Source organism: Rissa tridactyla, chromosome 10, assembly GCF_028500815.1.
Source record: "Rissa tridactyla isolate bRisTri1 chromosome 10, bRisTri1.patW.cur.20221130, whole genome shotgun sequence".
NCBI classification, from domain to species: Eukaryota; Metazoa; Chordata; class Aves; order Charadriiformes; family Laridae; genus Rissa; species Rissa tridactyla.
In genome coordinates, this window is record NC_071475.1 from 24,577,445 (window position 1) to 24,592,364 (window position 14,920).

Genomic DNA, 14,920 nt, shown 5'->3' on the forward strand with positions numbered 1-14,920 from the left:
GGAGAGCAGTTTCGGTAGATAAGCAACAAAGAAAAGAAGGGCTCTTTTTTCCAACTCTGCTAGGGAGCTGAAGGAATGAAAGCTGCCGAGAAGGTCGCCTGACACTACCAGCAAAAAAGCAGAACAGTGCAGATCTGGTTCTAGAACAGGAAGGTGTTTGCAGGGACACTTCCTCTGAATATTGCAATTCTTTTCCCCCTGAATGGAGAGGCATCCAATCCTTTAAAAGCGTAGGGAACGAAAGCCGGGATTGTGCTTTGTGGCACAGTTTACGACTCCTGAGGCAAAGCACAGGACTCAGCCTTTTATTGCGTTGCAGGCTGTAGAGCCACATCCAACTCCGTTAGGTCCTTTCCTCCTAACCTGCCTGTCTCAGGCACCCAAGCTCTTCCCCTTCAGTGAAGGAAGTCGTAATAGGAATAAGGTCGCCTTGTTAACATTTCCGTCACTTCTGCCCTTCTCAGCCTTAACCTCAAAGAAGTCAAAGGTTCTGCTGAAGAGAATAGAGAGCGATTGGCGATCATCTCCTGCATTGAACTGGACCTTGCTGAGCACCTTAAGGTCTTGGGTTTATTAAACCTTATTTGCAAATGCAAATTGCGCTTCGTACCCAGTGCAATGTACTTCTTTCTTTTAAGCTTTGAAGCATCGGGCAACGACCGTTGAATATGGTCTTTATCGTGGGATATTTTTTATTGTTTTCAAACCCTTGATGTCTACTGCGCTTGTATGCAAGGGTAAGAGAAGAGGGTCAATAAACGCAGTGTACGCAGTTAGTGAAGTTCACACAAATACTCATTCTTTCTCCTCCCCAAAAGAAAAAAGTTGCCTGTCATATCATATTAAAATTCCTTTACATGAAGAGCTCCCTCAACACAAATTAATTCTCCCTCATGGTAGGCTTTGCAGTTAAATGAGGATTACCAGCACATGTCCAGGAAAGATAAATCTAAAGAGGGTAAAAATAACCTCTTATACATTTAATGAGACATTGGAGACCAAGAAGCTAAGACTTGGCAAATACAGGGGTTTTGTCTGACGTGCTTTTCATGTAAGAGATGCATGTTGTGTTCTTCCGGATGATGTAATCCTTGGGGTGACCCTCATGTGCTTTTGCCATCATATGACACGCTACTGAATATACAAAGTTCCTTTGTGTACAGAGTCCTTATTTATAACTCTCAGAATTTTGATCAGAGCTTCTTTTCCCTTTCTGGAGAGACTACTTTGCTTTTGAAGATGACGATTTGAAGGTTATGGTAACGTGCCTTTTGAGTATTTATGCAATCTCATTTTCATGAATTTGAAACCGAGCCTTTCCAATTGCAGAGAAAGAAGTACTGCTTTATTTTGCATTCACAATGAGATTAAACTAGCAATTGCAATAAAAAAAATAAAATCTACGGCAGCACTGAGACGGATTCTGTGGGGTTCACTTTAAATTTGCAAAAAAAAAAAAAAAGTAGAAAAAATGATTCATCAAAGGTAGCTTGCAAGGGGAAATATTTTTAAGCTGAAACCCTACGGACGTAGGGTTTGGGTTTTTTTAATGATACCTTAGGCAAAAGCAAGTTGCCATATTCACCAACACCAGTTCCCAGAGCAGCCAGGAATCCAGGGGAAAAAAAAAAAAACAACAGAAAAACAGAGACAAAAATAAGGAACTGCAGAAAAAAGTACAGCAGTCCTCCATTCAGGGCACAAGTCCCGTCAGCAGCTTTTCTATCTGGCATAAGATTTTTATCGCAGAGTGGAATACTCTGTGTTTTATCCCCGCTTCGTAATGGAGTTCAACTTAAATTAGGGCTTGTATTCTGAATCAATGCTAACGTTCCGTAACACTGAGGCATTGCATATCTCGGACTTTCTAATCTCACTGGTATTCTTTATACACCGGCTTAGCATTTTTTAATATGAATTGATTCAGATCCTCTTAAGATAATATACATCAGAGTTGTTATCTGGACTCCCTGAAAGCAGAAGTTGGTTCCTATCACAGATGACGGATGAACAGAGTGTGTCACCTCTTTCCAGACCCTGATCTTCACAACAAAAAATCTTCTTCTTAGAGTCCCCAAGGAGGGCAACGGAGCCATTCTTCATCTTCTAAATGCTGGGCTGGGGAAAACAATAATCCTGCTGCCCTTCCTTGACAAATAACAATGAGCTACGAGGGTGGTGGATCCACATGCCTTCCTCTGTGCCCCTGGCGTAAAAAGGGGGCAGTACCCTAGATTGTTAGGGCACTCCTAATATCCTGACCAGAAAAGCTACACTTAATCTGCGCCCGTCTGCACCCACGGGAGAGGATGATGAGAACGAGGAGGTGTTACCGACCTCTTTAGCTGAAAGTCAACATGTGTGGCAGCCAGCAGACTCTTGATCTCTCAGTGAGTGCGTCTCTGTTTGCTAGCCGCAACCAGAATGCCGAGGCTAAACTTAGGACAGAACACAGTAGCGTTACAGAAACCTCTGTGCATATATTAGATTCTGTTTACTGTGGGTTTGCATTTATATTTTTAGGTTACTGAAAGCTGTAGACCTGTCAGACATGTACATTCATCTGCAGAATTGGGGATGAACTCAGTGACCCAGAAGGTGCTTTCAACTCCCATGTTCATAATTTATTTTGTATCACATTATGAAGTAATTGAGGAGTTACAGCTTGTCACCATTCGATTAAACATTTCCAAACAATACTGACTTTCATACTACCCTCAAAACCAAGATTTGCTTTGTGAATTGAGTCATCTGACGTGGCGCGGATGCGTTGAAGGCGATACTTTTCAAAAGTCAATGTCTTTCAGAAACATAAGCTCCATTATGCAAAAGGAAAAGGACAGAGGTACCTAAATGCTCTTAGTGTTGAGCAGGATTTAGGTTACGCCTTTTCACAAATTATTAGTTGCATATTTAAATAATCTAAAGGGCATTGTAGACTTTACCCCAAAGCTTTCAGTAACCTGAAATCAGCCAAACTGAGATTCTGTCGGCTTGTTGCTTTGATTAGAGAGGTACTATAATTGGAATCTCTGTCAAACGAGAGAGGGAAATACTGTTTTTCTGGGCACCTTTAGGTTAGAAATTTACTCCAGCTTCGGCCTGAAAGAGGCTAGAAATGCTGACTTTTAAGACGTGCCCCAATGGTCTGGCAGACGATAAGGTTTAGCCTTTAAACAGGAAGAGAGAGTTAAGGCACTTGATTTTTGTCATCCTGGTCACTGTTAATCGGTGCAGAAACAAACAATGACTTATTTTGAATTTTGAGAAAGGCATTCTCATCTCTTTTTTTTATATTACTCCAAATACATCACATCAATTATGTAATTATTCCGTGACTTATGGGTGATGCGGCAAATCAGTCGAAGCCAAAATATTTAGAACTTCTTTACTCTGAAAAAAAAATAACCAAAATGGTTACTACAATGTTTACGTAATCTATTACTACATCCTCCAGAATACAAACAGGTATCCTCTAAAAATAGCTTATCTTTGACCCTTCATGAAATTATTAAAAGGTCCTCATACAATAACAGTTTTGAATGATTATGTATAAAAGGTTCAAACCAGCCGTCGTGAATTGCTCTTCTCCTAGACCTGGTCTATGTGTTATCAGGATCCTGATGAATGCCGGAACATCAAGAAATTACCCCAAACCTACTCTTGCAGCCCTCAAAGCTCCCCTTACAACCACATCCTAATATCGTGATAATTACCGTTCTGGCCAGCCCCGTAGCTTAGCTAAGTCAGAAAGCAGGGGAGGAGAGAAAGGTCTACGTGTAGCTCCTGCCCTGCAATGATGTGCCTGTTTTCTGTGGCGTGGAAGATCCTGTGCGCTGTCCCCAGGAGAGCAGGTGAGTAAACGTGACTTATTAAAGCACAGTCAGTTTGCAGCTCCTGTCTTCAAGGAGTTGGATGGCCAACTGGCCTTCTCACAGAATTTATCAGGTAGGCTGAATCAGCATAAACATCTTACGTGACCTCTTCAGAAAGAGTTCTTAAAATCCAATCTAATTGATATACTTGTATAAAGCCTCGACTTCCATCAAAGTCAGAATCTACGAGTGGCTTTTTAGCCAAAGGACTTTATTCCTAGATCTTTATCTGCTGAATTATGTAGCAGGTGTAATTTTTACCTTGTGCATACATTTTGGATATACTTAAGAGATAAGAGATGCTAGACTATCTGTTTTTCTTCATGCCTATATTTTCTTAGATGTCACTGCAATGAGAAAAGACAGGCTTTAAGGGGCATCATCTTTACCAGGAATCCATTTGTGAGGCTTAAACACACCAACCAGTCTCCCACATGCTTTACTCACGAAGGAAAAAATACAATTGAAGAGGAACTACAGACCCAAGACTGGAGTTTCTGGTGGAGTTTCTTTAAATCTGAGAAACCAAGTCTTTCCTGGAGTGCCATTAGCCTTTAGTTGTTGATTAAATAATAGAATTATTTACTACTTTTGATGTAGTAGGTCCATCTCCTGTTAAGAAATGACACCAATTTTAGCAGGTGTGCCACTGGAATTAATTACCGTAGTTCCTGCATTAGCACTAGGCAGCAAAACTTCGTAAACCAATGAAACTAGGCTTTTCGTTTCATTACTTCGAAGCCAGTCATCTAGACCTCAATTTGCTCCACGTTGTTTTTCTTCCCCTACCTCAGACTTTTCTCCACCAGTGTCCAGAAAGGAACAAAACACGTCTGTGTGTTAATCCTTTCTGCAAATGAGAGGAAGACTCCACCTCTGTGAAGACTGAACCATTAAAAAAGGAAAAGGTGGCAGCGTTAGTGCAAGCCATTAAATGTAGGTCCTTTCTGTGTATCAAATTCCCTTGCAACATTCTTGGGCTAATTTTTGCCAACATCTCCATGGACATCCACATCTTACCATGATTCAGTAGCAAAGTTCCATCCTTTTTTTCTTGCCTTGATACCTTAATACTGCCCGCTAAAGTCTGGGTTTTCCTTCAGTCTTATCACAGAGATGGGCTGTTTGCCTCCGGGGGTTGTTTTTTACCAGAACGGTAAAAGCATCTATCATGTTATTTCTCTTATGCGAAGAGTGATGGCAACCAAAAAAGGTGCAGCATGAATTCAGGTCCGTGCAGGACAAAGCAATCAATCAGCTAGACACATCTTTCTTCATAACTTTTCAGACTAGTTGATCATGTTGTGACCAGACACCGGATTTTCCTGCAGCCATTGAAAGAAGGGGGAAAAGAAGATGTGTAAGTAGGGAAATTGCCACTGAAGGCATAATGAGTAGGACGCACAACCAAAACCAAAGCACGTAACATTACACAGGCAAAGCTATCCTATCTCCGGATGATTCCGTGCACTGCAGAGCCCTGAGCTGACAGGTCCACCTTTCCCAAAATGCATGTGGAAGCAAGCTAGAACAGAAACAGCAAGAAACGACTGATGAGGAGACCAGAGATGCAGGAATTCACCATTGCTCCTTAATGGAAAGTAGCTTGGGGGTGGCAGGAAGCCCAACGTACTTCTCCCATCAGCCCTAAATCTTTTCCTGATCAGTTGCAAAGCAAGAGCAGATTCCTGGTTCTCTGACTCCTAAAAATAGCGTGCGACCCCAAACAGTGATGGCACGACAGGGAAGAGCGCCAAAGCACAACAGCTTCTATAAAATTCCATATTTAATTTTCTTCTATCTGCCAGGCATATGTGGCCATGCTATCCATTAGGTAATGAGATTTATGATTTATTTCAATAATTTTCGCTTTGTTCCTCTCTGTACTATGGGACTCGACCTCTCTGCACTATGGGACTCGACCTCTCTGCAGTGCTTGCCTGGCTTCTTACCTTTCACAAAGCCCCTGCACAAACCGGTACGTGGTGAGCAGAAAATACGTGGAAGTGCTCACCGATTTGCCGGCGCCTCCCGCAGAACCGCCCGCAGTCTGCTGTACTCGCCCGTGACGAAATCTTGGCCACGTTGGTTTGAAACAGCGCTCTCGGACTCTGGGTTAAGGACGGGCAAAGTGGCAGATGCAGGCTGAGCTCTTGCTGGTTGACCCCCCGCTCCGCCAAGCCTGTTGACCTAACGTGCGGCTGGAAACAGCTTTTGCTGGCCCACAACCCATTGCTACCGGGCATTAAAATTAGCAGGCAGGGCAGGTTCCTGGTCACGGCAGGTCCAGCACAGGTCTAAATGTACGTGGCATGCTGACAAATGGCAAAGACTCAAGAACCAAGCTGAGTTACCAGAGGGATAAAAAAAAAAAAAAAAAAAAAAGTAGAAAAATTTCTTCACACTTGTGGTTCCATTTATTGTCTGTCACGTGATTCTTCGGCTAATCAGTTGCAGCAATGGTAACCATTCATAAAGCTTTATGTTCCAAACCTGCCGAGCTAGCAACGTGTCAGAAGAGCAAGAAATACATTCAAGATGAGCTGTGAGAAGCCACGGGGAACAACTGGCAGAGCCAAGCGGCGTAAGGGGAGGGAGGGGAGGGAGGAGAACTCTTGAGGCAGAAGGCAAATCCTTTAGCGTGGAAGAACCGTGACAATTTTTGCTTTGCTCCCGGCTCCCACTTTCTCTGCTGGCAGCCGAGGACGCCGTGCGCCGCCCGCACCACCGGTGTCGAGCTGCCATCTCCTGTTCGCTCGGCAGAACCGCTCCAACCTTCGGCAGCCCAGGGCCTGCGAGCGGCGAGTGGCATCGGGTGGTCAAGCGCAACGAGCGGATCTGCAAACGCCACACAAAGCTTTGACAGCGCTCTCCGCGGGAACGTACCGTCACCTGGAACGAAAAAGCTAACAAAGGTGAAACAACTCCCTGCAACGCTGCGGGAAGCCAGAGAGAAGGAAAGCACGAACAGGGCATCCCGCCTTCTCCCAGCGAGCTTCCGTGAACTTATTCATGGCTCGTGCCTTTTAGAATAACGTTATAGAGGCAAGACCTCGAAACCAGCCCCTGGCACTAAACTGAAGCACTGGCATTTGGGCTTCTGTAGTTTTTTTGTTTGTTTGTTTGTTTGTTTTTTCCCCCTTGTATCCCGATATCTGGAAAAGAGTTTTTGGAAAGATGTGAACAAGATTTACCTCCCACTGGGGATTCTCCTCCCTTCTCTCAGACCACAGTCAATCTTATTTTCACAGAGATGAGGTTACAAAGAGAGCTGGGCCAGGCATGTAGCAGGTCTGTAGTCAGCGTGAGGGGGCGGAACTGGAAATGTGGAGCTTTCCGTGCAAACGCCGCATGGAAGAAAAAACAGTTCAGATCGTCAGTGGTGGCCAGACTTGTAAAGAATATGATTTAAGAGGCACCTTCCTATTGGCCAGATCCTCCAGCCGTGCTGCATAAACTGATCTGCTAGTACAAATTTTAACTAATCTGTCCCAATGTATGCCTTGATTTGCTGGGCACTAAGAATGAAAACCACAGCCAGCAAAGGTCAAAGGACAAGAATTCCTGTCAAGTCTTCAACGGGCAGGTGTACTGCCTCGCACGGACTTGCACTCTTGCCTCCCCTTCAGTCTTGGAAAAGATTTCTCCACGCTTAAAACCAGTTTTAGACTGTGCGGTAGAAACAACTGCACATCAGAATATGTGTATTTGTGTCGGGAGCCTTCGTAGTCTGTCATCACGCAAAACCTGGAAGCTTTTTTTGGAAATGGACCACCCCAGCAGACTTACAACAGCATCTGCACTTACACGTGTCAGCTATGCTCAACGACCGCGGGCTAAAGGAGGGACTTCCAGTGAGGCCGTCGCAGAGATGCAGGCGCTAAATGAGTAAGGTAGAACTGGGCACTACGTGGTTATCACACAGTGAATATTAAGTTCTAAAACACTCGGGGACCCACTGCCACCTTACCCACACAACCTTGCGGCTCCCTCTCCGTGGACCTGTCCTACGCTGCCCGGCTTTCTTGCCTCTGCCTAACTGGCCTTCTCTTTCTCTCTATCCATGACTTTTCCGCACCATTTCCAGAGGGTACCGAAGGTTCAGAGCCCGCAGCGCCCCCCAGGAGCGTGTCCATCACTAGGACAAGGTATCACAGTGTTTCGGCTATTTCACCTTTGGAAGCTGGTACGGACACAGCCGCTGTCTCGGCTACTGGCTTTCCATAGGTAGCCTGGGCAGCAAACTTAGTTCTCTTAAAACAACGTAGAAAAGAATTTAGTTAAAACCATGTTTAAAAGTAACCTGCCCTGAGGTTAGTCAAATGTATCTGCTTACGCTCGGTATTGACATTATGTACAGCCGTACTGAGACTGACTCAGATATTAATTAGAAGAAATATCTTGGTATACTTTGATAGGAAATCATTCTATGAAGTGAAGCTTAAACAAAGAGGATTGCTGCAGCCCAGGAGACTTGCATGAGAGGGTCTGAAACCACACACAAAACCACTGAAATATGCCAGGGAACATCGTCCTCTCCCACACATTCTCCTCCTTTTCTTGCACTGTGCCTTCTTCCTGTAGTCTCATATGCCTCTTCCTAGCCCCTGATGGCCAATAAATGTGCTAGCCGATCCCTTTAAGACGGGGAAATGCACACTGCGCAGTCTGTACTACCAGACTACACTAAATTGCCAGCTGCTTTTTTGGAATTGAGTTGTTCCTAGGCTTTATGCCAAACAATCCCTGCCCGCAGCAGATCCAGCTGCTTCGAGTTGCTCCGTAGTCCATCCTGCCTCATTGCTGCCATTTTTTCCTTGCTGCCTCTTTTATGTTCTTGCATACCTACCTCTCATTTTTCACTGTTTTTTTAAAAAATCAGCTTCATGCATACACAGTTTCCCCACACTTTCTTGTTTCTCCTCCTGCCAGTTCCAGGGCAGGAGGCTCAGGGGAGACCTTAGAGCCCTTTCCAGTACCTAAAAGTGCTACAGGAAAGATGGGGATGGACGAGGGGTAATGGTTTAACTGGAAGAGGGGAGATTTAGACGAGATATCAGGAAGAAATTCTCTGCTGTGAGGGCAGTGAGCCCCCGGCCCAGGTTGCCCAGAGAAGCTGTGGCTGCCCCATCCCTGGAGGGGTTCAAGGCCAGGTTGGACGGGGCTTGGAGCAACCTGGGCTGGTGGGAGGTGTCCCTGCCCAGGGCAGGGGGTGCCACTGGGTGATCTTTAAGGTCCCTTCCATCCCGAACCATTCTGTGATTCCCCTTCTCCTCACCCCCACTGAAACGCATCAGTTTTTGTAGGAATAGATATTTGGGATTGGACCAGTGGCTGCTTTTGCTAGCTTTTTTCTGCCTCTGTGGGAGTAACATCCCTTCTGAAATGGGACACTGGTGAAAGCTGGCCTTCAGAGGGATGGGAGAAGCAGCAAGGACAATTTCGCCTCCTACTAATGATAGAGAAATGGAAGGAGATATATGTGTTGCCCTTTTGCTAGGAGATGTTCTGTCAGGTTTCTCAGAAGACTCCTGAGCTCCGTAGATATGATGAAGCAGGAAAAGTGAGTCTAACCACACCTCTGGGAAGAGCCTTCCAGGTGAGAATAAAAAGTCATTCCCAAGAAGAATGAAGAGTCCGAACTCAAGTCAGAAGAGGAATCGTGAAACCTCACGATAATAATGACTCTAATGGTTATAAGAAACAAAGGGGGGACAAAAAAGGCATGTATTTTCCACTGCCCAACCAGCTTCTGCAACTAGAGTAGAAAGACAGAACCACAAGCCCTTCTCTGGGCTGTGATTCCAGTTCTGCTGTGGACAGTTGATAACTAGGGGGGTTGTGAACATCACCGAGAGCTTAACTGCGTATTTGACTGAGTTGATGAAATACGCTTTAAGCCTCTGCATAACTGAGCTCGTGGAAGAAGTGTTCTCAGCTATTCCACGTCCTCATTGTTCCAATTAAAGGCTGAACAAACTTTTAGCAAACTTTTTTTTTGAAGAAGGTAAACATTCAATCAGAAAAGATATATATATATATATATATATATTCCTGTGTTATGTAAAGGAAAAAAAATATGCCCAGGCTTTCATCCATATAGCATAAAGGAAAAAAGGTAGAAGTCGAAGATGCAACATTTTCTCTTCCCCTACCATTCTAGTGCTGTACCTAAAAGTGGTAACTTAAGAAAACCACAAACCCTAAAAACCACTATCAGTGATGCAAAGTCAGGCATGTAGTTTCATTGGCAGCCCGTAGAAAGGTGCAATTCAGAGACATCTAGAAGGTGCCACTCTCTCTGATGAATTGCCGGCAGCGTAACAGAAGGTGCCAGCCCCAGTGAACCGCCCGGCAGAACCCCCAGCAGGTCCTGCAGAGTTCAGATGGCTTTGTTTCCGCAACTGAAAAACAAATTACACTGTGCCTGAAAATTGGATTCATTCTTGTGTCTGCTGGTTCCTAATGTAATGTCAGCAAAGACCAAAATTGATACCTAATGGCTACCACGATGCTATGGGGACTGGAACACCTCTCTGATGAAGAAAGGCTGAGGGATTTGGGTCTCTTCAGTCTGGAAAAAAGACGGCTGAGGGGGGATCTTATCAACGCTTATAAATACTGAAAGGGTGGGTGTCAGGAGGATGGGGCCAGGCTCTTCTCAGTGGTGCCCGGGGACAGGACAAGGGGTAACGGGCACAAACTTGAGCATGGGAAGTTCCACCTAAACCTGAGGAGGAACTTCTTTGCTGTGAGGGTGGCAGAGCCCTGGCACAGGCTGCCCAGAGAGGTGGGGGAGTCTCCGTCTCTGGAGACATCCCAACCCCGCCTGGACGCGTTCCTGTGCCACCTGCTCTGGGTGACCCTGCTCTGGCAGGGGGTTGGATGGGATCATCTCCAGAGGGCCCTTCCAACCCTATGATTCTATGGTTCTAATGGCTGCTCAGCAGTTTCCACAGACCCAACAGCAGGACAAGAACCTGCCAGAGAAAAGCAGCGCTCTTGTTCGTGGCGAGATCTGAAGGCCCAAGACTCCCTTGTCATGGAGAAGAGAAGGAAGACAGGGAGCTTGGTCTGACACTTTACAGTGGTGGCACAGTTTTCTTTTGGCCCAGCTCTCGGAGCACCATCAGATGCGCTACTTCAGCTCACCTGGGCAGCTGCTTCATCCTGCAACACGGCAGCACCTTCAGAGCCGCTGACACCGATACGCACGCTATGCTGAGCCCTCTCGGTTCCCTGGCTTGTTATTCAGGTTGAAGCAGCTGGAGTCAGGAAAGAGCAAACACCAACTTTTTGCCAACAGGTCTGAGGCACAGCAAACCTCCGGCAGGGGAGGCTGCGGTGGTGCACAGCTCTGCTAACCTCACCGGCAGTACCCGCAGAGGAAACCTTGCTGGTGACGCGCTGACAGCAGGTTCCTGCGCTTTGGCTGTTCTCCTTGAGCTTTCTGCTCTTTGACTCGAGTATTTGCACTAACCAAAAAAAAAAAACCAAACAAAAAAACCCCAAACCCGAACCAACTTAACACCCTAAGTGTGAAAAGCGCGTGCATACTGGGGGTAGCTGATAGCCGGGAATCCTGTCCCTATGGAGAAATGGAAAACGACAAGGAACTCGCTTTTACAAAATCTAGCCTTATTTTTGAGACCTGTTACTAAATAACCACCTGACTACCAGCTAAAAAGAATTAGTGCTTTCCCCATCGTAATAAGGCACAAGTTGAAGCTCTTCTTTAGATGCAGGTAAGATCCCGCTCTACACCCCTCCTTGCCGAGCCCTCATTAGCACTGGGGCGTTAACCCGACAGCGACCTCGCTGTTCTAAAGGGAGATCTTAATGCTCCGTCTCGAAGACTTAATAATTGGCTTAATAAAGGCTCATTGTTCATCTGGCGATAACAGGGAGCTAATGTTCTGCCGCTGGATCAAATACTTTACTCTTTATCCCTTGATAAAGCCTTGAGCTGCATTAATTTGAATTCCAGGGTGGAAGCCATCCAGGAAAATAAGATAATAACGTTTGGGATTAGTAGAAGCTACCTGAATGTTTACTCAATATGATTTGCAATAAGTATACAAACTGTCCTAGTTAGGAACAGCCTCATCACCAGAAATTAAGGGAAAAATATTTCTGATTATGAAATGGCCAAACCGAGCGTTTTCCTTAGTTTTGAGTTAGCGTGCACCACCTGAATACTGGGATACTGTTTTAACCTAAAATTTCTGTGTAAAAAATAGGCAGCAAGGTTTCAAGGAGAAGACAAAGGAGAAAATATTTTCTTAATGTCAAGCAACGTGAAGCAGCAAATACTAAAACGAACAGTTCTTTTTCCTTCTCTCCTTACACTTAAATATGGAGATTTGTAATTCCTCAAATATGTTACTGTTTGGAAAGCAGAATTAATCCGCTTCAAAAAAGCAAAAAAAAAAAATTGTTATTGAGAATAATGGATTATGCAAGTGCTAGCAAGAATTTATTTTTTAAAGTTGTGCTCTTTTAATACGTATGATCTGTTTAACAAATAATCAAGTTTTAAAGGTTCTCCTGCCTGTTAAGCATCCTTCGGTATTTCGGCACAGGACAGTCACAACTCAAAGGTCCCTTTGCTGACGTTTTTGAAAGTAAAATCCCAGAGATATTTTAAAAATGTGAAGTTGTTCAAAATGCTTGCAACATGAAGAGAACGGGGCAGGTACATTTTTGGCCTTCGCAGCGCGTCCTTCTAACCCAACATCCCATTCAGTAAAAAGCCGCAGCATTTGTGGGATCCACCCATAAGGTCATTTTCAGTTTAGTTAACCAACTTCGACACTTGACTTGCCAGGATGGTGGAAATCTGGGTGTGCCTACTTCACCCCAGCTTAAAGTCACCTCATCTGTGCGCAGCGAGGGCAAGCTTTGCCTCGGGTATGTAGCCTTAATCGGCAAGTACTGCGTTACGTACATCCTCCTCGTTAAACATCAGTATTAATTAGGTTTTAAGTAAATTTTAAACTTCCTCTCAGGTTTTCTCCAGCAAAATCGCAAAAATCAGCTTTCATTACATCCCCCTCCCCCCACTCGTCCTATTATCGTTACTTCAGAAATAGTCATCGTTAGTATCTCCAATGAGATCCAGCTTTTTTGTTGGTTGGCTTTTTTAAAAAACAGTTAGTGAATCCCAGACATTTTACCACACTTCACTCGCTAATTGTCAAACCTGATGACGTGGTTAAGAGCGGCACGTCCCAGCGCCACAGGGCTGGATGCGGGAAGGGTGGCTGACCCAGACTCCACATCGGAGAGAACGGGTCTGGGATTACCTTGGAGGGACCATGCTCCGTACAGAAGGGGAAAAAAGTTCACTCTGCAGCTGTGCTAGCTCCTTCTTGGGGGAATTTGCACCGAGAAGCAGCAAACCCCCCTCCTTTACTGGGAAAGGACATCAACCGTCTTGGAAGAAAAGAAAGGAATAGGATGAAGTCATCTTTTGAGGAGCTTCTATGTGAGTGTTTTCCCCAGCAGCCACTAAGGAATATTTGCTTGAACCTTTTCTATATAAACGTTCAATACAATACTCAAAATAATCATATACTCAAAATAATATTAACTGGTTGCTTTGCTTGGTTTTGAGCTCACAGAAGTGGTCTTTATAGTTTTTCCGTGTTCTTGCTAAGTCCTGGGTGGAAAAATACCCTTTCCTGGTCCTGTAGGTCCGTGTACCTCATCAGCCTTTAAAAAAATCACAAGATGTAGTATATTTTTGAAACTGCAACTTCTGTAAATATTTGCATCGCTCAATTTTACCATCTTATCCAGTGGGATCTCCGAAAAGCACCCGTGTCTTAATTTTCTTTGCCTTCATCCCACAAAACTAGGTACATGGGGCTTTCAGGTCCACTTCTCTTTACCTTTAGGCATCTAAATACGTCTACTGGAATCTGCCCTCTTCCTCCTCTGGAAAGTTAGTAGCTTGTTTTCAAGCCTTACTTGCAAGAAACGAGTGATCACTACTAAACTCCTGACACCGTGGCAAGCAGGAGCGTTATGTTAGCTGGCAGATTAGCCCGGAGACTGAAGACAGCAACATCGGCCGTACGGAACGTCGCCGGGGACGCACCCTCCCAACACGGCACAGGCGACATTCCCTCCAGGCACTGCATTTTTTTCTACACAGAAAAAGAGTCAAAGAAATTGATATTTTTAATTAATAGCCGCTCACTAGACAGGCTTTTAGGCTAAATATTCTCCTGCTCTTGTTTTCTTATTTTCTTACTAACGTATTTTGGAGTCACACTGTCTTGCTGTTTCCACAGGCCTGTTCTTGTTCGTCTGTCATTTGCACGCATTTCTGTTTATGAAATGTTTCTCCCTTAGATCACCCTGCAGATAAAGCCCCCGTTACAACAAATGCGGAACTACACGGTCCGCGCAAGCGTCCTGGCGAATACGCTTTGCTAGTTTGTTGCACGCAATCCGAGCAGCATCTTCAGTGCCTAACTAGAAATTGTCGTGTCGCTCTGCAGTTACACCGCAAAGGGATTAGCTGGTGTAACGCAACCGACTGCTGCCAGGTGTACAAACAAGGAGCGGAGTAGTTCTAGCAATCCTACCTGGGGGCGTAAGAGTTGTTAAACTGTAGTATAAAACCATAGTTGATATTTTCAGGGGACAACATCGATTCATCAACCCAAGAATGTCCTTGCACTGGTGGGGCGAACCTTCGCCTCGCCCTCAGACTTTAAGCGCACTCCTTCAGGGTTTTTTTTGTGAGTTTGTTTGTTCGTTCTACAGATAAACATCATCTTCATGCATTTTGGAGAGTATATGAGAAATTAAGCTGTAATTTCACGAAGACTTGCAACTACCGCCACCAAAAGCTTTAGTCCTGCCCTCCCCGTTCCTGTCCTGGTGCAAGCGTTCCCGCGGCTCCTTGGTGAAACAGATTAAACCGGTCCGATGGAGGCCAAAACTAATCCGGGAAAATCTCGTGGAACAGCCCAGAGGATGGCGCTCCACAAATAGGAGCTCAAATAATAAACTGTCTAGTTCCGCAGCAAATG